Raw genomic sequence first — 24509 nt, forward strand, 5'->3', positions numbered from 1 at the left:
TTTCTTTCTTTCTTTCTTTCTTTCTTTCTTTCTTTCTTTCTTTCTTTCTTTCTTTCTTTCTCACCTTCTACACATTTTTAATGACCTAAATATAATTGTTTCATATTTTGCAGAAGTAATTTCTCCTCACTGAAGCCAATCTCCTTACAAGGTGGAGCAAGGCTGTTTCTTGGCCCATTGCTCCTTCCATGTGTATTTCTTGCCTCAAAACTTGTACTTTTTTGACCAGACAAGTGTGGTTTTCCTCAACAGCAGAAACCCAGCCAGCACCTTGAGCTGAGAATCAACCATGCCTGTGTTCTTCCCTGCAGGCATGCAACCACAAAGGTTCTATCTACATATAAACAATATGGTACAAAGTTAGTTTCTCCTATGTTCACTATGACTGAATATTGATGTGTGGCAGAAAATTCTCAATGTTACAGCCAGAACTCAAGCTGGAAAGATACACAAATCCTGCTCTCTTCTCAGTCTTTACATACCCGCTAGGTAGTACTAGTAAGATTAGAATCTGGAAAGGGCTGATTTGACATTTTTCTACCTGAAGAGTCTAGAAGTGGCTTGCAGTTTCTGTCTAACATAGGTCCAGCTTCCCCCAAACCCAGAGAAGCACCTCACTAGCTGCTGGGGAACCATAGAAATGAATGACATCATTGTCCATATTTCTGATAGGTATGCTTTTATTATAGTCTTGATGGGTACACTTTTGCCATATCCTTGACTTTATGGGCACATGTTCACCATGTCTCTGATGGATACTCTTTTACCATGGCCTCTTTATTTTATAAAGTTTTTCAATAAGAATACCCCTTATGGAGCTTACTCAATTCTGTATTGTTTTTATTTATTTATTTCTAACAACATAGTTTATGTCTCTTTGTCTTTTCTCCTGTACTATAAAGTCCTTAAGATGGAAACAAATTCAGCTTTTTTTCAATTACTTTTACAAAAATTAAAATATAAAAATATCACTGTTAAATAAAAATCTTAAAATACAGTGTGAAATTAAAAACAAGAATATGCTTTCTGTCCCTCTCCATATTGCCAACTTCAAGCATATTCTTCCTGAAATTTCATTAACTTAGTTATTGCTTATCTCTCTGCCTGTCTCATTCAGTCTTTTATTCCTGTGAAGAGACACTGTGGCCAAAGATACTTTTATAAAAGAAAGCATTCAATTGGGGGCTGGCTTACAGGTTCAGAGGGTAAGTCCATTATCATCATGGTAGGAAATATGGAGGCCAGCATGACAAGTATGGTGCTAGAGAAGTAGCTAAGAGTTATAACTTGATCAGCAGACAGCCAGAGCAAGAGACCAGGCCTTCATGGACTTATGAAAGCCCAAAGCCCACTCTCAATCCACACCTCCTTCAACGGGGCCACACCTCTTAATCCTTCCAAGTAGTTTATCAACTGGGGGACAAAGCATACAAATCTGTGAGCCTATGGGGGCCACTCTCATTCAAACCACCATACTGTCATACTGTTTGTCTATCCATCCATCTGTCTGTCCATCCATCATTCATCCATCCATCCATCCATCCATCCATCCATCCATCCATCCATTCATTATCTATCTACCTATCTGCCTTCTATATCTATCTATCTATCTATCTATCTATCTATCTATCTATCTATCTATCTATCACCACCTTTTTAAAAAAATCTATAACATAATGTATTCAAGCAAAAGATCAATGGTCTATAAGTCTCCTCCCTTCATCTCTATAGGAATCATTTTTCCAATCTGCTCATGTGTATTTACTTTTAATAATGTGCTGCCCTCCTAAAAGTGTGCTTACCAAGTCAAGAATCATGAGCATTTAGGACTAGTAATCCTCCAAACTCTTCAGCAGAAATCTGGGTTCCTCTTTTCTGACTGTTAGGTTAGCAGGCTCTGACTGTTCCTTTTTCACTCTGCTTTTCCATGTCTTTTGTGCCCTGTGAGTCTTGAATTCATCTTCCTACCCACTCTTTGCCATACCCAGTGCTTTACATATGGCACGTATTCAAGAAAAGTCTGTTGTAAGAATGAATGGACATTCAGAAAGCCTAGTATAATACTATCCAATCAAGACCAGGCCCATCTGCTAGGCAGGCAGCATATGTAGTTCAGGGACTTCACATGTCGCTTTCAGGAAGTTACTGAGCTGTTTTTGTTTCCTCAGTTTCCCATTTATCCAGTAAGTCTATAGATATTGGCCTGTCTCCCAGAGACCCTGGGTAGAATCTAGTATTCCAAAGTGCTTAATGGCACTGCTCAGTAAATAAAAGACATCATTAATATGCATGAAGCTATTTCATCAAGAGGCCAAGAGAACAAATTTAAAAGCTATCTTTAAAGAAAAAGAACTAAGCAGCTATTCTTATGCATACTACTAACCACAGGGAAGTCTGCAGAAGCCCAGACAACGGCCTCCCAGGAGCTCAGAACACTCTGCTGAAACTTAAGGTGACTCTGGTCTCACTGCCAACCACTTAGTTGACTCAACTACCTCCAGACTCTCATAAGCAGGTCAGGAATTCTCAGCATTGTGGGGCTGAGCCTAAGGGTCCTGAGAAGATGTATCTAATGGCTTCTGAGAACTGTGTCTAAAAATATGAAGAATTAGGTAAGAAACAGACAGTGCATGGGCAAGAGAAAGGCTTGGGGGGATTTGTGTTTGTCACCATTCCAAGGCCACATTTCTACTCATGGGCTTGAGAAATGGGGAGTGTGGTTAAGGCAAAGCCATTAACAGTGAGTTGATCAGAGCACGTTGTGCTGACTCTGAATGAACCAGATGCTGAGAAAGGAAGTGTGGTGTTCTGGACTCTGTCTAGCCGCGTGACCTTGGGAGGAATTGGTAAGTTCTCCATCTAGAACTTTTACTGCCCCATGCCTTGCCCACAGGTAACCAGAGAAAATTTCCTGCAGATTTCATATGTTCTCATGAGCAGAAGGAGCAGTGTCTTCCTCTTGAGCTAGCTTGTTAATTATTCTAGAGCCTCTACCATTAGGTTGATATTCACTTCATACCAGGAAGGAAAGAATGGGTAGACTGGTGTGCACAGTTGTGGGGTTCCCATTGAGTTAGCTTTGTGTCTGTTGTCACCAGAGGCATTGCTGATGAAAGCAGCCTATTCCACACAGCCCCTGTTCTTAGTACAGCTGAGTTACTGACTTTTCTGCTCTGATGCCCGTTACTTCCTGCACTGATTTCTTCCCGTTTGACTTCCGACTCAGTGATAAGTGGCCTTACTCAGACATCCACCAACACAGTTTCTAGGCTCATAGCTACTTCTCTCAGATCCTGTTCCAGGACACTTTCTCCAAAAGACATTAATGAAACTAGCCATTACAGCTAAGAGAGGATGTTTGGAGTCTGAGTTCCCTTGACTCCCAGGAGAACCTGATGTGTAGAAATTCACACTTCAACTGTTCAGCTGGGAGTGATTCAGGTTGTTGAAAGGATATAAAGACTTTATTTTTGCCTAGCTGGGAGAAGTGACCTTTTCTAATGGATTAGGAGCCTTTTATGAAGTATTCCAAAAAATATTAACTGCCTACACACTACAATAGCAGACCCAATTTCTCATTAAAAATAAAAGGGGTTCAGGGGTGGGGAAGAGATGAAGGGACAAATATTACTAAGGGTATTTGTTAAAGCCTCAAAGAATCATATTATTTTCACCTAAATCTGTGTGTTTGACTGCATGCATTCGTGCACGCACGCACACACACACACACACACACACACACACACACACACACATGTGTGTGTGTGTCTTAAATCAACTATGTCATTTAGGCTGTGTGGGGATTTGAATGAGAACAGCCCCCAATGGTTAGTGTACTTAAATGCTTAATCTCCAGTTGGTGGAACTGTTTGGGGAAGTAGTAGGAGGGGAGGCTTTGCTGGAGGACCTGGGTTCTGGGAGTGGGCTTCAAAAGTCCATGTCAGGCTCAGTCTTGCTCTCTCTGCCTGCAGCCTGAAGTTCAATATATAAGCTCTTAGCTACTGCTCCAATGCCATGTTTGCCTACCTACTGTCACACTCCCTACCATGATGATCATAGGGATTTGCCCTCTGAAACTATAAATTAGGCCCTGATTAAATGCTTCTTTAGAAATAATTTGCTTTGATCATGGTGTCTCTTTATTGCAATAGTAAAGTTACAGAGACAGTTTGACAATGTGGCTCCAAAAAGCAATAGACTACCTAATAAAACCCCTTGTAGCAGGCATGAGAAACCTTCATCTGGGAGTCCCAGTGACTCCCCAAACAATATAGGCTACTGCTATTGCCCTTGGTTGCCTCATAGAGGCAAAAGATAATTTCCTTTTGTGGAAGACACCACATATTTTGGACACAGGACACTTACATTCAAGCTGGATATAATCTGAAAGTCTCCTTCCTACAGACTAGCTATAATAGTACCAGAAGATAATAGAAAAAAATGTCAATATAAGGAAGCAATCAATAGTCCTGTCCATCTATAATGCTTCTGAACCATAATAATTATTAACATTGTAAGGTATCCCTAAAGATGTAATAGTAGCACTCATATCTTGGCAGTAACCAAGAGTTATCACATTGAACTTAAGGCCCTCTCAACAGGAAGGACATCTTGTCTGGTACTAGAAACTTACCCAACTTTCTGTGACTACTGGGGTCACAGATCTTAGAGACGAACTGACTACTGCCCCTTTACTCGCACAGTATAATTTCTAACTGTATGCTAAAACTACTTAACTGTAGCTCTTACCCTGCATCAAAAACCTTCTCTTTACAGCAAAAAAGACCATTACAGAGAGTCACAAGGGGTTGTAATGGAGAGATGAACCGATTGTAGTGTGTCTATCACCAGTGATGCATCTACACAACATGACCTCTGCACCTCTGGTTCAGGGAACATTCCAGAAGGAGAAGCAGAAAGATTATTTGAGCTAAAGGACCAGAAAACCTGTTGTGAAATTGCGTCTCCTAGAAATATCAGGGAAACTATACCCATGATACCTCAGCAATATGGCAGTTAAGCAAGACCTGAACAATAACAATGCCAGTAAACACACTAACACAGAAGGGGGAGATCTTTCAGGGTGTCACTCCTAGACAAAGAAGTATAGGCAAGGAGTTACTGATAAGAAAGGGAATATTAGTCTCTCCTGGAGACAAGTCCCCTAAATTATTAATCTAATACAGACTGGTTGCCCCTGTGATTAATATATATGTATATTTATACAGATTCATATATACACAGTATAGGTATATACACATAATCAAATAAGCCACAATAATCAAAAGCCATCAATTGGAGAGGGAAGTATTGGAGAGAAAGGATGTGAGAGAAATTGGAGAGATAAAAAGAAAGGCTAGAGGTAATGTAGTTATATTTTAATTAAAATAATATTAATAAACTATGAGGCAAAACAGCCCAGGAGCCCATGTCTATAATCCCAGCTAAGTGGGAGGCTATTTGAGAAGGACCATGAGTCCCATGTAATACTGGACACATTGACAATCTGCCTAAAACAAATGAATAAAGTGTAAAAGTCACAAATGACTCACGTATGTTAGATGCATGTAGAAAAATCATGATAATCTCATTAATTTGTCTAATTAATCAGTTAATAATTAAACTTTTCAAGTATAACTTTTATATCTATTTTGCTATAATGCAATGTACCTCAGCAACATTCGATTCTTATATGTCACTGGGTGTTAAGGGAATTAAATGCAGCAGTGAATAAGAAAATGAAGTCTGAAAACCAAGAGAATAAGGTCAGTAACAAGGAATTGCTATACACATGATTTAGTCTTTTAGAATAAATTGGTTCTAGATACAAGGGATGTCTGTATGCATACAGTTTCCCAATAGGCATTAGAAATAGAAATTGGTTCCCCAAGGAAAATACAGGGCAGAAGATTCTTGATTTGTTTTTCAAATACAGAGAGGATGCTAAAGTGATACATTGGCCAAAATGAAAATTGGACAGTATGTTATAGTCAGTCCAGTCATTCCCCTGTTAAATGGCTGGTATCTTTCTAGCTCGTCTATCCAATTCTGTCTGATTTTCATAAGACTCGTTTTCCTAAATGTGAAATGTCAATTTTTAAACAAAAATATTAATATCAATATTTTTAGACAAAAATCAGTGAGATTTGAATTTATTTTTATTTTTATTTTGTCAGAATGCTTTGCACAAGTAAAGACTTACTATGTATGCAGTAAGCAAACTTAACGAAATGGTGTATTTGAGTGCTTTAGAACTACGCATAGTCAGAAGTAAATGGCAGTCTTCCGAAGTTTATTTAAACACTCTAGAGTAGCAGATGTTGTCTTGCCTTGCCGCTGCAATGTGAGTGCTTGGAAGGTATTTTAGGAGATAATCTTCAGTGGCTAACGTCCTAGATTCTCAGCTCTAGATTGTATCGACAGTTGTGAGATTTTGAGCCACTGATAGTGGTTGGCAGAGGCATAAAGTGAATGATAAGTGCTTACTTTTCCCATTTGAAACAGAATAATTCCCTCATACCAGGCTTGTCATGTGAGTAAACTCCATCTGAAGATGCGCAGAGGCCCATAAGCAGTCTAGACTATGAATAATCCAGGCAAACTTTCACTCTCTAATATTAAATCTTAATCCTTCTCATGAGATAATTTCTCATTTTTCTAATAGGTAGGTTCAAAATACTCCCTTGTGCCAGAAGATTAATAGGCCAGTGTTTGTAGGCTAGCAGTTGTGTTTTCTTACATGATAGCTTGTGAACACTGATAGACATCGTGGCTCTGGCAGTGGGTTGGGTGGAAAATTAAGAGGACTTAGGAATGAAACAAAAAGTGCACACACCCTTGGAGGGCAGTGAGGCCAAGCAGCATTTACAAGACTCAACTGATTAAGTCAAAGAAACGACAGGCTCGGTGAGCCATGTCAAACGTATTGCCTAATCATAGTGTGACTTCATTTGTCTCTGGAGCAATAAGGTTTATCCTGCCTTTCTAAAAGTATTCTAGAGATTATGAACTAGAGACAGGAATGGTGATTATATATATATATTTTCCCATGTTTCTATGTGGTCATTTATCCATTTCCACACTTGGCCCCTAAACAATAGAGAAGTCAATTGATCCATTAAGGACAAGAGCGTAATTTGTGGGGTGGTCCACTTTTTACAAAGATGTTAGTCATATGAGCTTATGTTAAGAGGCTTCTGACCTTAAGGGACTTATCGGTCTAATCTCTAACAATATAGCAACCCCATCTGCAACCCTGAAGAAAGACAAGCCTTTAGGTTTTACTTTAGTACCATGAACTAGTCTAAGGTAGAACAAGTTGAAATAATAGAAAAACATCTTTGAGTAGAAACAAAGGTTCCACATTGCTGATCATCTCAAAGTACAAAAAGAAGAAACTGTTTGACCATAGCAAAGCAAAACTCCCACGTAGGCATGTAAATAGAAGAAAAATTAGAGTATATAAGGACAGCTTGCCATTCTTTTGACGGCCTCCTTTTGAACCAATACTGGAAGCCTCATATGATAGATAGCCTGACACTTAATTACATTATGAACCACAGTGTCCTTTTGTGCTTCCCTGGACACGTCTCTCAAGTGGCCTATAAGTAGCTTAGTTTCATCTCTCACAACATCTAGCCTGGAGCAGACTACCTAGGAGGTGGTTTTCAAAAATCCCTTGCGACTCAGCCAATTATGTTGTACTTATAACAGAGTTTTTAAAGTAACAGTTTAAAAGGAATCTAAAATGCAGTCGCTAGCATTCTATCACATAGGGTGTTGCCTATGGAGTTAGCCTGGGGTATTCTGCTTTGCCAAATGAGTCTTCAAGGCTGGAGTCCAAATTGCCTAATATTTCGACATTTCTAAACAGCCTGCAGAACACCGGGTAATTAGAACAATGGGCTGAGACATGTTATAGCCGTGGCCCGGTAGTCACTCTCTTCTCAGTTTCAACAGTAGGGCAAGCTCCCATCAGTTTATGCTTTCACTGTTGCAATGGAATCTTACTTATATACTTAGGACAAATTTTAAGGCATTATAGGAAAGACTTCTAGCTTCATCATTTCCTTTTTCTTAGAGAAAGCTGCATTTCTTCCTTGGTAACACTATTTAAGCATGTACTCATTTATTTGAGGGGTGTTATCATTTCTACTCTGCAAAAGCTGACCAGGGAAATGGAAAAGTCTATACCACAGATGGTCTTGAATAAACTACCTAGTGCTTCATGTACACCTACAATCTAGATAATTAACATGCACGCCATTCTCCGAACATGATCTCCACTCCCTCACACCTTTAGTGTATATATTTTATGTATGTGTTAGTTATATTGTGATCATATTGAGAGTAAATATCAGTGACTCAAGAAAGACAGTGATTTAGGCATTATTTGTGCCATTAATATGGAGACAGAAATGGTCAAAGTATGCTGGCTGAAAACACAGGAAGATATTAGAGTCATAGGCTTGATCATCAACACACCAAGCTTATATTATTTCAACTTTTGAATCTTGATTATACCATTGCTTTGTGAAAGTGAGTCAGTCTCTTTATTCATTAGTCCCTTACTTGGCAGACCTGGGATACTAAGACCACTACATCCACTGGTACCCAAGGAGACTGCCTAGAACACTGTAAAATGCTCTTGGCTTTGACACTCTTGTTAATATTTATTTCTGCTGTTATTAAAAATTAACATAATTGAAACTTGGAATAAAATATTGTTTTTCTTTCTGAGATATTAACTCAAAAAAGTATAGCAGCTCATTGTAATAGTTTGTATAAACAACATTAAGAAAATATCTTTGGGAATGAAATTCTCCTGGAGCTTTTGTCTCTTATATTAAATTCTGAATTATGTTTACCCAGACCTTTTGAGAAATTTTTCCATGCCAGGCTTCATGAAGAAAAGTTAGCAGGGGAAAGATCTGCATCCAAGAACCTTGTACAGGTAGGCAGAAAAATGAATTTCCAATAGGGAAACCTCAGAACCTATGAATGTTTCTTTGCTTATGGTTCATCATAGTCTCCCAATAGAAAGGTTTTCTTGAACTAAACAATCTAAACGGACACAACTGAACCCAAATGCTTAGAATGCTAGACCACTTTCTGGCTGTGATCATGGAACAGTTCCAAAAAAATGACTAGCTAGGACAAGGTTGATGTCTCTGGAAATGTAAGCAACCTTTAGAAACTTAATAAAGACCAATAATAGATTGTACCATGAGCCCTTAGAAAGAGACACAACTCCTCCAAAACACTGACTATGGATCAGTTAAGATGCATATTAGATTTTTGACTTATAACCTTTTTATATTCAAGCCACTAAGTTTGTGGTAAATGGCAGCCAAAGAACCTTAATACAGACCTCAGAAAGCAAGAAATTAGGAACAAGAAGAGAAACCATAAAAGTGCAAGAGGATCTAATGTGAGTAATGTCTTTATGAGTAGAATTGGCTGACAGGTAATATTAAAGATGATGATGATGATGACCTTGAAAGAATTTATTATACTCAATTCCAAACTATATGCAAATTAAATAATTGAATGCTTGAGATTCAGTTCATTATTGACTCCATTTTTGAGATAAGGAAACTGTGGCATAGGGATGTTAACTTACCCAAGGACATAGAACAAGCCCATATGTACCCATGGTTTGAATTCAAAGCACTGTGGATACATACTTATACCTCCTACCATGTTCACTATATAGAGTGAAGTGTTCTAATAGAAACTTAGTAGCAAGTTCTGGGATTAGGTAAAGTCTTGAACTTGAGCTGGTAAAGGATTGTTTGTGAGATAGAGTCTCATGCAGTCCACATTGGCCTGGAACTTGCTATATAATCTAGGGTTGGCCTTGAACTTCTTTTTTTTTTTTTTTTAAGATTTATTTATTTATTATATGTAAGTACACTGTAGCTGTCTTCAGACACTCCAGAAGAGGGCGCCAGATCTCGTTATGGATGGTTGTGAGCCACCATGTGGTTGCTGGGATTTGAACTCTGGACCTTCGGAAGAGCAGTCAGGTGCTCTTACCCACTGAGCCATCTCACCAGCCCCGGCCTTGAACTTCTAATTCCCCTACTTCAGCTCCCAGAGCACTTGGAAAGGCATGAGTCAACATGCGGAGCTCTGAGTAGGTTTTTGGTTGAAGAGACTAAGATCATTTCAGGAAGTTCACTGAGCAGTGTTCCAAGAACACCTCTTTCTTGAGAAAAGGTAGAACGTGAGTTAATGGCATTCTAAGTGTCAGAAGATTTCCTAGCAGACATAGGTAGATCTGGAAATCCTCACTTAACTCACTGGACAAACCAGGAAAGGGAAGGCTGACAGCAGAGACCTAAAGAAAAACGATTGGTTTATGGGACCAGCTTTTGACTTGACTTTCAGATCCACCATTCCATATTTTTCTCCTTATACATTTAGCTCTTTAGTTGTTAATTTCTGACTCCAGTATCTCTGTAAGGTGTGACTGAGCTGCTATCCATGTATTCCTGAGTGCTACTAGAAGTAGCCAGTAAATGAACAGACATCTGGGTCATACTAATATATCTAAATGTTTTCCACTGAAGCTGTCTTTGCTTTCTGAAAATGCTACAGGCGTATGTTACAGAAGTAAGGATTGATGCCCCAACCATATCAAGCTGACTCTTTCTAAAGAAAGTAGTTTCTAGTGGTGGCTCCCAAATGGGTCCGTGTGCTGGAAAAAGTCTTGGGAACCCTGGAAAGGTGAACTGGGCTGCACAGTCAAGGTTGTGTGTGCATAGAGAGCTGCATGGCTGAAATGTCTGATATTAACAGAGCCCGAGATTTTACACGCTCTGTCCTGAGAGCAGGAACGTAGGCAACATCCACTGGGGCAGTTCCCCACAGTGTAGCATTTAGCAGGCTCCTGGACTCCAGTGGGCTGAGCGCAACCAGTTTGCTTAGATCAAGGGTTTAGAATGGCATTTCCATCAGTGTCCTGTGAAGGCAAGAGGCAATTTGATGTACAGGACAAGTTGGAGAGAAAAGCCTCAGAGAGAAACTCTGGATTCTTTGCTAGTCTTCAGGATAGAGACACGCTTCTTCTCCACTGCCAGTTTGGAAGCAGAGAGGTCAGACCTAGATACTCCATGAAGGAATCGCTCTTAAAGGATACTGAAGACCTGTTCTCTGGCTCGGTGGAAATGAATGGGTGTAATCTAGATGTCACCAAGTGTTTAAAATTCCTTTTCTGACAATCAGAAGGACCTGGTAGCCAGAAGGTTCACCCGATAGTAATGAGTCCCACCTATGCAAAGAGGGAGTCCTTATATCACGGTCCAGCAAGAACATAAAGAGAAACCCAAGCCTTTCGTGAACAGCTCCATCTTGAGAAATTTTTTGACAATTACATTTATGAAGACTTGCCACTGTCATGGTAATTAGGTCATATATTCTTTTTCAATGATCTGAATTTTTTTCTTTTTCTTGTTGACCAAAATACAATTTAACTTTAAAGAAAATGTTGTAATAATAATAAATCACCCCATATTCTGCCACTAACATGATCCTCATTTTTATTGTTCTTATTCTTAATCCCTTTAATCAATGACAGATTCTCTTTTGTCTTATAGAAAAGACATTCATAATGAGAAAATGGAAGTAGAAAAGGAAGAATTCTTCTATTATCTACTTAAAGTGACACAATCTATTTTAAATGGGACACAAAACTTCTCATACATGAACCTAGAACCCCCTTCCCTCCTATGGAATGCAGCCCTAAGGCATGGAACAAATTCTTTGAAACTTAACAAATTATAGTAACTAAAATATGCATCTCATTCATAGGCAGGAGTTAGAAAGTATGACTGACAGAGTATGGGAGCAGCAGTATATGCTTGTGGAGAGAAACAGTGGCTTTCGAACTGGTACTTATATCCTGCTCTAATACAAGTCACACACACACACACACACACACACACACACACACACACACACACAGAGCCCAAGGATCCAGATCTTAGCAAGCTTCACTGTCTTTGCTTGAAAGTATTGTCTCCCAAATTCAGGTTCTTTCATTGTGATGACAAAAGAGGTAGATCCTTAAAGAGGTAACCAGGCATGGAGGCTTGTGTCTCACTAATGGGACTGCAGCCCTTGCTCCTGCTGCTATAATAAGATGTAAGATGCCTACCGTCAGACTAAATGCTAGTGCCTTCATCTTGGACTTCCCAGATCTGAGAAATAAACATCTGTTCTTGATGTGTTATCTGCTCCATAGTGGTCTATTATAAGACTTCACTTCTATACTGGCCTCATATGGATCATCCCCTTCTTGACCAAGGAATGCTGATCTGACACATTTGGCTGTGAGGTAAACTGTCCTTTCACTGTAGAGCATGCAGTGATAAGTTCTTGCTCTTTTTAGTCTCTTTTCCAGCTCATGGCAGGAAGAGTGAAGGACCTCTTTTTCACCAATGAGAGTCTGTATCTGTAGGTTGGCTCTGAAAAGCATTTTCCCTCTTACTAGAAGGTAAGAGATAGTACTAGCATCAACCTTTCTCTTCCTGACTTGAAAACAGATTTGATCTCTGGTGATGGGTGGCCTTATTATCAGGTGATAGGCATGAGAAAAAGGATAAAGGAAATCTTCAGCTTCACTGAGTTTCTGAGTACGTACCCAGTGCTACCCATCTCTGGACTCTTATTAGCAGAGAAGAGGAAAGACCAATTTGCTTAAGTAGCTTAGGCAACTTAATTGACATCAAATTATTCTTAATTGCTATAGCCACCCCCACCATCCTACACCAACCAATCCAGCCTGAGAGTCACAGTGGATTCAAATGTGCCCTACAGCCAAAGATTGCTTACTAGGTCTCTAATTTTAGACAACGTGTCTAACTTATATAGACTTCACTCTATCTAACCACAAAATAGAAATAATAATAATAATAATAATAATAATAATAATAGTGTATGTTTCATATAAGTGTGAAATGCAATAATTCATTTAAACTATTTAAGACATTGGACAGCAGATAAATATCAAATAACATTGGTTTTCCTATTGGAGGTGGTTCTGTCCCTCAATGACCAATGAAGATGAAGGTTTTGGAACTCTTCCTGTTTCACTTTCCCAGCTCTGAGAGACGGTCCACACACCCTTTGACTCCACACCATGAAGAAACATGAAGAGCCGTTACCACCATCTGGTCCATCCTGCCTCTTACAGGTCTCCACTCTGAAGTCTTGAATGAACTGAGTCCCAGTTGCTATTTTAAAACCTAGCTGAGCTGTGGTCTCATCCTAGCTTATCCACTGGTTCTTGAAAAGGGGAAACTTGTAGCCATGTGAGAGAAAGAAGAAAAGTGTTGAGTGCATTTCCTAATGCTTTATTCCCTGAGGGTGATGGCTAGGCAGCCTAGAAAATCTAGCTGTTGCCATGACAGTGGACTCTGAGACTCCCTACAGTTGCTTCTTGGTCTCCCTCACACTTCAAGGATGGGAAAAACAAATTGTTCAAAGAGTCTCCTTACTTCTTAGGAACAAGGGATTATGCTAAAACTGTATTATTACTTTAAATAAATAAATTAGTCCCTTGAGACCAGATGAAAACATGCTCTTATTAAAGTTTATAAAGGAGGACTGGAATTAGTGAGAAAAAAGTCAAAGGTGCCTGAGTGGATTGAAGTGGCTTTCTCTGAAGTGGATGGCAGGGCAGTTTGTGTTTATATTAATGTCTCACCAAAGGGGGTTAGCCAAGGCCCCATTTCCCCTGGGAGACCAATTGAAGTGCAGAATAGTTTGGAATCTTGGGGTGGGAAGTGTGAAGTGTGTGTGTGTGTGTGTGGGGGGGTGTCTCAGCTTCAGAGCTCTGTCCAAGGTAGCTGACCATCACCTGGTCTTCAAGGGTGGCTGTCTGCTTAGAGTAACTGGAAGAAGATATCTTTCCCTTTCATTGGTCAGTGGGAAAGAGAATAGCTATGTCCTAGTCTGCTCATGGAGATCCAGCCAAGAGAGCAAATGATATATACACAGACACAGACACAGACACAGACACAGACACACAGACACACAGACACAGACACACACACACACACACACACACACACACACACACACACACATACACACCACTTGAAAACCTATGTGAAAGGTGGAGGGAAGAACTTATTTATTCTTCAGCTACTCATTAATTCCTCATGAGAAATAAGCCTTTCTCATGATGGGTTTCCCAAGTGTATTTAAAATGCAGAACAACAAAAAGGGACATTTTTTTTTCTTTTGTTCTAGTTAAGAGACAAGATGCTGTACAAATCCATCAAAGATGGGTTTCAGTTTGTATTCTTTAGTGACATGTGTGTATTGTATGGAAGAAAGGCCAGCAGGCTAAATTGTCTAGTGGGTGAAGTTTCTCATGGGTGGGATGGTGACTGTGCATAAGATACAGGTTAGGTTTTTACTCTACAAACAAAAAGTAAGTAATACAGCCACTTTCCTTCAATGGGTGCTCTCCACCTGGCACTCTGCTAAGAATTTAGTATGTCTCAAAAGAAGAGTGTTCATCTCAGTCCAAAACTGAGGACTGTAGAAACTGTGGTTTGTCTCCTGGTTAAGGTCAAGGTTGGAATCCTTGACTCTAAGTCTGCTTCCTCCCAGGCCTTCTAGCATTGTTTCACTCCATTTTGACTCATGGATCTACTTGGTCTTTGAAAATTTTATACTTGAAATGCTCCCTCCTGTTTTATTTTGAAAAATATCCCTTTTTTATTTACAGTAAAGCCCTACTCTGAAGCCTTCCGACATTTAGGCTGTGCCCTCCAAACAATGGTAAGAATAACGGAGGACTTTACACAAATTGGCAAGGTTTTGGATAATCTGTGATATTGCAGCTGACATTTGTGACACAGGGATAGGCTGCTGTCCTTCCCAAGCCCTCAGTGTGATGTCACACATACAGATGTGCACTGTTTGCAGTCAGATTCCCAGCTCTTTCACTAACTATCTCTGGATCTCATAGAGGACACACCGTCTTTGTAAGCCTCATTTTTAGAGAAATGGAGATGGTAATAAAGGCCTCACCCCTTAGAACTACTGGAAAATTGGGAAATATCACAGTTGAGAGGGGGAGACTTTCTATGAAGGGCTAGAGCTTAGAGAAGAGGTTGATGGATAGCAGGTGACATAGAAAGTCTCAAACATTGGTTAACATGTATAATATTTAACAGAAGACGGTGTGTGGTGCTATCAGAAGGAAAGTTGGTCTTTGCAAGCCTTGGTGCATTTGTCTTGGATGCTATTGGCTTTACCCCACCTTTACTTGCTTGCTCAGACTCCCTCCAGTTGGTGCCCAGGTCTGGTCTCCATGACCACTCTCCCTCCTTGACTTTGCCTATGGAAGTCACAGTCATCTTTTCAATCCAGAGGAAACTCACAATGAAATGCTCCTTTCTTGAAGCATGTATAAAAGAACTGTCTCCATCTCTAATATGTTATTCTTTCTGTGGTGACATCATATTTGGTATCCAATTGTTCACAGTTAAACCATGATGACTAGTCTGCATTTTTGTTTTTCATGGACTGGACCTGTGCCAAATAAGAATTCCAACTTCAGGTCATTAAAGAGGTCAGATGGAGCTGATAGCCAGTACTCAAGACATATACTTGTTGAACAGAAAGATAACTAGAAACCAGTCAAACTGTCAGGGTCCTAAAAGCTCACTGATGTAAATCCTTTCATCTCAAACAAGTGACTAAATAGAATCAAAGTGGTGATGTTTCCATCTCAGAATCCTCATCAGTATCATGGCCAGACTCCTGTAGCTCTACTCATCACATGGGAATTTTAAGCTTTCTCAGAGACCCAACCACAAATTATACTTTCCAACCCTCCCCCTTCATATCTTCATCTTAATGGAAATTCTGAGCTTTGTTGTTTAATTGGGAAAAGGGCCAAAACGACATGTTCACTCTTGATCTACTATGGCTCTCCCAAACTGCCTATTTTGAGCATGTGTGCTCTCTGGCCTCAATTTTTATATTCCATTCCACTGTGTCAAAATTCCTATAGATTTTTTAAAGTGCCCATTTATGAATATACATGCATTTTGCTCATGCTTCATGTCCCTTGATGAGTTTCCAGCATCTTTGGGGTTGCCTTTAAGATTAACCCAAATCTTGCTGATTCCCCAGGATTCTACTGTGTCCACCAAATTTCTTACATTATACTGGAACTCTTCTGCTCATTTGACTACCTTTGGTCCCCTATGATATACTGAATATCTGGCCTATATTTTCCCTAGCATACTCCTTTGGGAGAACTCTTTCTCCTAACTCAAACATTCTCAACTATTTTAGAAACATGCTGACACCATGTAAGACCCTGACTCCTTGGCTATATAACTAACTGATCTGGTGGAGAGCACTGACTGAACTTGGATCAGTCATCGTGCCTTATGACAACTGATGATTGATGGACCTAATGCCAATAGCAGAATCAGAGGCTTATCTCTGGGAGTTCCAAACTCAAGCTGAAAGGCAAGGCACTTACTTTCCTCTCGAACCCTGTATTGAGTATATGGAGTCAGACTGCTAGAATGTTCTAGCTCTCTCCTACAGGAGCACTTGTTGTGGAACAGTGACACACAATGAAAGGAACACAGATGACATTTAGAAAATCTTAACCATATTTGAGTCATCCATTTTCCAGCCTAGTGTCACCTCTACCAGTTAAATATTTTGATCAGACAATCCTGTTGTTGACTGAATTATGCTATCCAAAAATCCCTATGCTTGAACAGGCACACCTTGAAAACAGTGACTAAGTTAATATGCTTGGTATTCTAACAAAGACGATTTTTTTTCTACCTACAGAAGAGATACGAGATTTACATTTACTCAAAAGGAAAGGTCATTTGAAGACACAGCAAAGATCACCATCTGCAAACAAAATAATGAGACCTTAGGGGAAAAAAAAAACCAAAACGACAAACAGCTGACTTTGAATATCTAGTCTCTAGACTTGGGAGGTAAATTTCTATTGTTCGAGACAGCTGATCTGTGATGCATTTGAATACAGCCCCAGAATTAATATAGATCTCAACAATCCCCTCTATTTGCTCAAATTAGTTTAATATTGGTCTCTATTAGTTTAATATTGGTCTCTAAATATTATAATCAAAGGACACAATAACATGTTGTCGAATGTCCTAAGCAGGTTTAGTGGTTGAGTGTATTGCAGATGGTTTCATGTCCTGTTTGCAGGGCTCAAGGCTGTGACAATGGGGCTATAACAGGTTCCCTCACAGACTCCCTTATGAGCCAAGAGCAAACTTGAATTGGACAAGTTCAAAATTCTGCCTCAGTATAATGAATTGGTGGTTGCTTGAAACATTGTTTGCAAACAATTTTCCCCTTAACAGAATCCAGGGGCTGGTGAGATGGCTCAGCAGGTAAGAGCACCCGACTGCTCTTCTGAAGGTCCTGAGTTCAAATCCCAGCAACCACATGGTGGCTCACAACCATCCATAATGAGATCTGACTCCCTCTTCTGGTGTGTCTGAAGACAGCTACAGTGTACTTACATATAATAAATAAATAAATCTTAAAAAAAAAAAAAAAAAAAAACAGAATCCAGAAGCTTAGGACTGAGGAAGGATGAGACCCAGTCTCTCAGCAACAAAGGCTTGGATAACTTTAACTGAAAAAGTAAAGGCATGAGAGTCATTCTTGATAGCGTCTTCTAGATACAAACTTTCCTATCAGATGAGCACAGTGCAGGTGGCCACTGATGTTAGACTTGCTTCAAGAAGAACCAAATGACATTCTCTCCAACCTCCAAATAAGCTGCTTAGTCACTACCAAGTTCTTTCTAGCTGCATCCTATGTGGCTTTGTCTGCTATAACAGTATCATTTGTTTTTCATCTGACAATGTCATCTAAGTCCCCAGTTACACTCCTGTTTTATAAAAACTGGTCATCAGAAGACTCAAAGTTATGTGACTATTTTACCTTGGCTCCTTGATCTGAGATTCCAAATGTTCACAGTTCCCAAGCCCGGGCCTTGGAGATTGTTCTTCAGTCTTGGATGGCTTCCTGGTTTATTGATATTCGAGTTTTACTAGTTGGTAGCTTTTCCTCTCTGTGGTCTTCCTCCATCAATATTCATTTACTATATTCCACTTCAAGAATTTTCTCCATTCTGCAGTTTAGTTGCTTAATGCATTCTGTTTTCTTGTAGATAATAACTATATTGCTTACTCAAAAGCAAACTAAAGGTATATGTTCTGGAAATTTGGGGAAATGAAGGTTAAAACTAAAAAGAAAATAGATGTGAAAAGACATAAAATCAGGGCATTAGTGTGTATGTGTGTGTGTGTGTGTGTTTTGTTGCTCTTTGGTCTTTTGAAAATGTACCTTTCTCTAAGAATGTGAGTGTTTCCCCTGAACCTTGAGGATTTTCTTCCACCCATCTCCTTCCCATGGTCACCATGTTCTCTCACTTTGGGTTCCAGGGTTAGCAATTGTATCCTGCAGTGAACTTGCTTCTAACAAAGTCCTTAACTGCATTCATATATTTCTTCCTCCAAAGAGCCAAAGGATTAGGAGAAATCTTTATTTAAACAGCATTTTATTTAAATAAATTTATTTAAATAACATAACCGTGCTTTCCACAATAAAAGCAGACAACCAGTATTGAAATTATTTACTGCATCAATTTTTCCGAGTTCTTTATGTAGACAAACACTTGAGCGCAGCTAAAGAATTCTCCAGAAAGTATCAAATGAATACTCTGACTAAATATATATGCTTTTGTCCTGAAATGGGAAAATTGTGGCAAATTTATTTGTCTGTGGATTACAATTCACTCAGCCCAACTCAAAAGGAACTGAGATTTTACAGTCTCGGATGCTCTGATCTCTGCCACCTTCTTAAACATTTTATCTTGTTTTAATATGAACATTTCAAAGTACTACAAAAATAACAACGAAACATGATTCAGAATTCAGATGTCCTTGGAAAATAAAGACTTCTTTGAAGCAGTGAGATTCCTTAGAGAATTCTAAATCGTTGTGTATCAAGAGACTCTGGGATGGATGCCGCTGGAAGCAACACTCACAGGGTCTTTTGACCTTCCATGCCCCTTTTGTGAAGAGCCTCTTTTAAGGTTAGTGATCTGGTGACACTGAATTGACATTGCTAAATTGCTTCAAAGACTTAGAAGAAAAGGAGAGTTAAAATATATTAGAAATGTTTTTTTTTTTAATTCAGGCTATTATTTTTACTCGTTCTCAGAACAAATACACGTCTCTGAACGAATATTTTCCGGTTGAAATCACCTGGCATATTCATTTTAGCACCATCAATACTGAAGCTTTCAAATCGCACCATTATACATTTTATAATATAAAGAGAATCTTGTTACCAAAAATACCAAAAATATGGACATAGATAGATGTTATGACATGGTAATGGACATTTTGCTTGCCTGAGCCCTGATGTGCTACACAATAAAATGTTGTGTATGTTTACAAATAATATTATTCACCCTCAGAGAGGAAGGGAGTGCTGACCCACACGACAGGGATCCAACCTGAAGACAGAAACTAAGCCCTTTGCAAAGGGAACTAAGCCATGGAAAAAAGAGAGCTATAAAATCTGCCATGTGATTTCATCTTTATAATTGCTTAGAGCATTCACATTCTTAGAGACAGAAAGTGGAACAGTGGCTACCAGAGCCTGAGAGATGTAGATCCTGGGTATTATTATCTTATGATTACAGTTTAATAGTACTAAAAACTCTAGAGGTGGATGGTGGTGGAGGTGGCATAACAATGTAAATATACGGGATGCCATTGAACTCTGCACTTAAATGGCCAAAGGGATAGGTTTTCTTTTATGCATCTTTCACTACAGTAAAAGAAATAACTGGAGATGACAACCTTACAGAAATCCCTTAGAGAAGACAGGCAACCCTATCGTCTAATCTATACTACCTACAGATATGTCTTGTGAAAGAAGAATATCCTTGAGTGAACATATTATATTTCAAATTCACTAAATATTTCCCCAAGTTAAATCTAAGAATCTGTTCTACAATGGAAAAAGATTAACTTGTCTTTATGAAGACTTAACTGTGGCATGCCGTGTGCTCCACACAGTTGATATTTCTAGATGAAATGAAAGGAAGAATCTATGGATTTTATTTCTTCCCTGCCTCTATTTTCCCAAAGCCAAAATTAATTATAATACAGAGAGGTTTGAAAAAGGAAAACAAGGGAAAAGAAAAAAAGAGAAAGCTATAAGAGTCACAGAGAGATCAAGAAAAAGAACTAGTATTAGGAAGCCCCCTGGACCTTTCCTTTAAAAATATTAATAATCCTTCCACAATCTTTCTACAGTGTTTTCAGTTAATAAGGTGAGAAAAAGACATATCTGTCTGGACTAGTAAGAGCTACAAAATGACTAGTAACTTATTAATCTTCAAAAAAAAAATCTGAATATCTCTCTATTGCAGTAAAACAGCAGCAACAACCCAGAACTTCTCATATACTGAGATTAGCATCCTCTCTGTGATCAAACGCCAATACAAGTTACTTTCTGTGCCGCTTTCTTCTGATATATAAAAATTTAGTTTAGCTTTGAGAAGTCATCAAATCCCCATTTTTCTGAAAAGGGGTTTCAAAGCAGGAGAATTAGGGAAATATTTAAGTAAGCAAGGCAGGTCTGGTGTACAGGATCTTAGTGACACAGTTAGTGGGCTGTTTGCCTTTCCCTCCATGTGTAAGTTGAGGTACACTGAAAAAAATACAGCTGAACATGGATTCTTAGTCTTACCCCATGAATCATGAGGTAATTGCAGCTTAGAATATAGGTACTGTGGTTTTTCGTTTGCTTAATGAGATCTTTAAAAACATCTCACACTCAGCATCCTATACATAAAACCTTAACTTCTCTTAGGAAGTCACTGCAATCCTAACACCATCTCAGGCCATCTAGCCGTCACCAATTTCTGTCTTCTCCGAGTAGAAACAACTACTGCCTGTCGTGCTCCCAGAGTGTGATCTGTCACATATCATTGGCTGTTACTGTTTTTTTTTTGTTTGTTTGTTTGTTTAAGAAACGTGGTCACAGAGATAGAAAAATCCCCCAGGGTAGAGAAGAACATTAAATTTTTCTTATTATCTCCAATTTGTAGCCTAGAGCCTGATCCACAGCCCATAAATGTTCAATAAATGTTTGCTGTTAATGATGAGCTATTGTGGATTCTTCTGAAATACAGTCTGGATAAAGACAATACAGGAAATGCACAAATGATCGTCTACCAAACATGGAAGCCAAGAAATCAATGTGAGTGTTGTCTGAGCACCAAGTAAAAGATAAAATAATGTCCCCCACCCTACTCTAGCATAAAGCATTATGGTGTTACTACATGAAATTGTCAATACAGATCAACTTAGTATCAATGATTTCTGAGTTGAAGAAGGGGATATCAGAGACTGTAATATTGCAAAAGAGGCAGAGGGGGCCAAAGACCATTCTCCGAGAAACACATACCATTGATATAGAACCTGTTTGTAAATCAATCATCTCAAACATAGTGAAAGCACAGGGCTTTTCTTTTCCCCTTCACAGTTCCCCAACCCAGAGACTGCTGTTCTAACACATCCCTCAGGAGAGGCGGGAACCCAGAACTTACCGCATGAGTAACGAAATCAGAAGGCAAGCTTTGGGCATTCAACCTTTGCCAAAACAAACCCAGCCCCTTTCAGATGAGCTATGCTCTTGCCATGTGTTGACTATGTTCATGTGCTTCTAATTTATTGCAATGGGGAGAAAGGTAGAACATGGTGTCTGACCCATATTTTTGCCGCCTTCTACAAGAGTTGGCTTATATAAGTAGTTGAAATATTATGATGAATCTATATTCAACTGATAAATCTCATCCCTAATCCTAATTCTCATTTATCTGCTGTCTTATTCTTATTTTTTTCCTGGATTATGGGGGCGTTTAGGTAGAAATCTCTGCTATTTTTATCGCAAGTACTGGGACCAGAGCTAATGTATATAAGTATAGGAATGTTTTGTGTGGCACAGTGGGGTAATCTATTATACCAATACAAGTGTCTCTGAACCTGAGTAGGCATTTGGCACATGTTAATTTGAGAATGACGATCAGTGGTTTTCTACTTACTTATATATGACATACTGTTAAATGAGAAGCCTAAATAGGATAATTAATTTGTCTGATCACTTAATTGGAATATTGATAATGGTTTGAGTGAATTTCATAGCATTTATTAGCTCTTCAGCCCAATTAACTAATCAGAATATGAATTGGTGTGTTTACCTCACCCATGGCACCGTCTCTCAGTCACCTCCCAGATTTTGAATAGCATAGCACACGTGCATAATAATCTTCTGTAGAAAATCAACTGCAATGGTCTGGGTTTTCTCCACTGTTGACTATTTTGGTGCATAAAATCCCACCCACTAAAGGAATTGACCATGAGATAATCAAAGAGACGAAGGAATAATTTCTATAATCAATTTGGTTTTCTTTATGACCACAAGAACACCAATGCCAGTCGATGTCTTGGACACAAATGGTCTATGGAACTGTGTAAAAGTTAAAATTCTCCTTGAAAGTAGGACTTTTTATTCTTTTTGGGGGTGGTTTGGTTTGGTTTGGTTTGGTTTGGTTTGGTTTGGTTTGGTTTTTCGAGGCAGAGTTTCTCTGTGTAGCCCTAGCTGTCTTGGAACTCACTTTGTAGACCACGCTGGCTTTGAACTCATAAATCCGTCTGCCTCTGCCTCCCCAAGTGCTGGGATTAAAGGCGTGCACCACCACTGCCCAGCTCATGAACCATTCTTATAAGGCACACAAATATCCTTCTAAGAGTTGAAGACACAGACTTCAAAATGAAGCTTGTACTCACAGTCACTCAGGTCCGGTTGATGAAGTAGACTGAGGGCCTTCAAGCCTTGTCCTTGCTTGTCAACAGAGGCAGGCAGATGCCAATGCACTCACACCCGGAAACACTCAGGAAGCAAACAGGAAAGATCTAGAGAGAAGTGCAGATCACCTTATTTAGTATGGGTACTCTTTTGGATGATGGAAGGACACTCCCCTTCCCCACCACAAAAATGGTGAGTGGAAGCAATGACTGGGACCATTATTCTGCATCATGGGGTAGAAAATGGAGTTTCCCACTAGGTGGTGCTAGGACACATCCATGACTTCTGGGGTATTGTCACCCAGGCAGAGTAGAGGGAAATGTTTTTTGTTTGTTTGTTTGTTAAGCTTTTATGTCTCCGTAAGTAAGGTTCTATATAACGTTCCACATGGATTGAAATGAAGCTTGATATTGCAGTGGGAGATATATGTGGAATTCCATAGATGTATGTTCTTATGAATGTGGTTCCATATGTGAACATGAGTCTACACAAAAGCATGCACATATATGCATACATGTTATATCATGTAGGTCAGTATCAGTGCAGGTGCAGACTGAAGCACATTGCTATAGAAGTGAAAGGATTGTGGAGAAAGAGGACCAGACAATATGGACGGTGCGTTCTACACTAGGTGTTCATTTGCTTCCTCAATCCACCTTCATGATGACTGGGGAAAGCATCCATCATTACTCCATGTTTACCAAAGAAAGAAGCCCATATAGACTTCACATAGGCTAAAGAACTGTCCCACGGTCATATAGCTATGAGGTTGCAAGGCCTGGATTGAAGTACAGTTCTGCTGTACTTCCAAAGCAAACCACAGTTATACATCCCTTAGGCTTACTATAGTTTCTTATAAGGTACAAATAACGCCTGAGAATATGGTCCACAGTATGTTTACACAAACAATATGGAATGTGCCTTACATAAAAATAACATATATGCAACAGTCTAATCTATGTTGGGCTGAACTACATACATAAGGGTTACATTAATAAAATAGTCTACCTTCCTTCCTTTTACTCCAAGATAGTTATTAAGTAACTCCACTACAGAAAAACACACAACCATGAATTGCATATATAATTCAATAAAAACAAGCCATTTAAACAAATAGCAAGCTGATTTTAAACCTGATATATCAATCCTCATGTATAAGCACTTGAAGCCATTTACTGTTATCCTCATACAATGGCGTTAAGGTAACACAAATTCCATTTATGTTGCCTCTTTATATTTCAGGAAAAAAGCGTTTCCATTGAGATGATTGATACCCACTCATGTATGGTCTCTTTTCATTGAAGACATTGTAATCTTTGAGTAGCAGCCTTTTAATTTTTTTCTTATCCTGAAAGTACTATTTTGTAAATCGCAGTTTTGTTGGACAGGTTAAATAATGATGCATATAGTGGGCATTTAGCACAGTGTCTGGCAAAGGCAGAGTGATGAATAAAAAACAGCAATGGTATTTATGACTGCAGAAGGAGAGGGAAAGCAGAAGAGAAAGAGTGTGCAGGGGGAGGAGCAGGGTATGTAGGGGGAGGAGCAGGGTATGTAGGGGGAGGAGCAGGGTATGTAGGGGGAGG

General features: G+C 39.2%; 1 protein-coding gene across 1 annotated transcript in view; it reads right to left on the reverse strand.

The window, feature by feature from the left end:
- The window catches only part of Slc14a2 (solute carrier family 14 member 2), a 443733-nt gene that overhangs the window by 410813 nt on the left and 8411 nt on the right, over positions 1–24509 (reverse strand). The window contains exon 2 of the mRNA XM_021150469.1: positions 22905–23030. The gene's annotated coding sequence lies outside the window, so the exon portion shown is untranslated. The remainder of the gene's footprint in view (positions 1–22904; positions 23031–24509) is intronic.

Source organism: Mus caroli, chromosome 18 (assembly GCF_900094665.2).
Source record: "Mus caroli chromosome 18, CAROLI_EIJ_v1.1, whole genome shotgun sequence".
Lineage (NCBI taxonomy): Eukaryota > Metazoa > Chordata > Mammalia > Rodentia > Muridae > Mus > Mus caroli.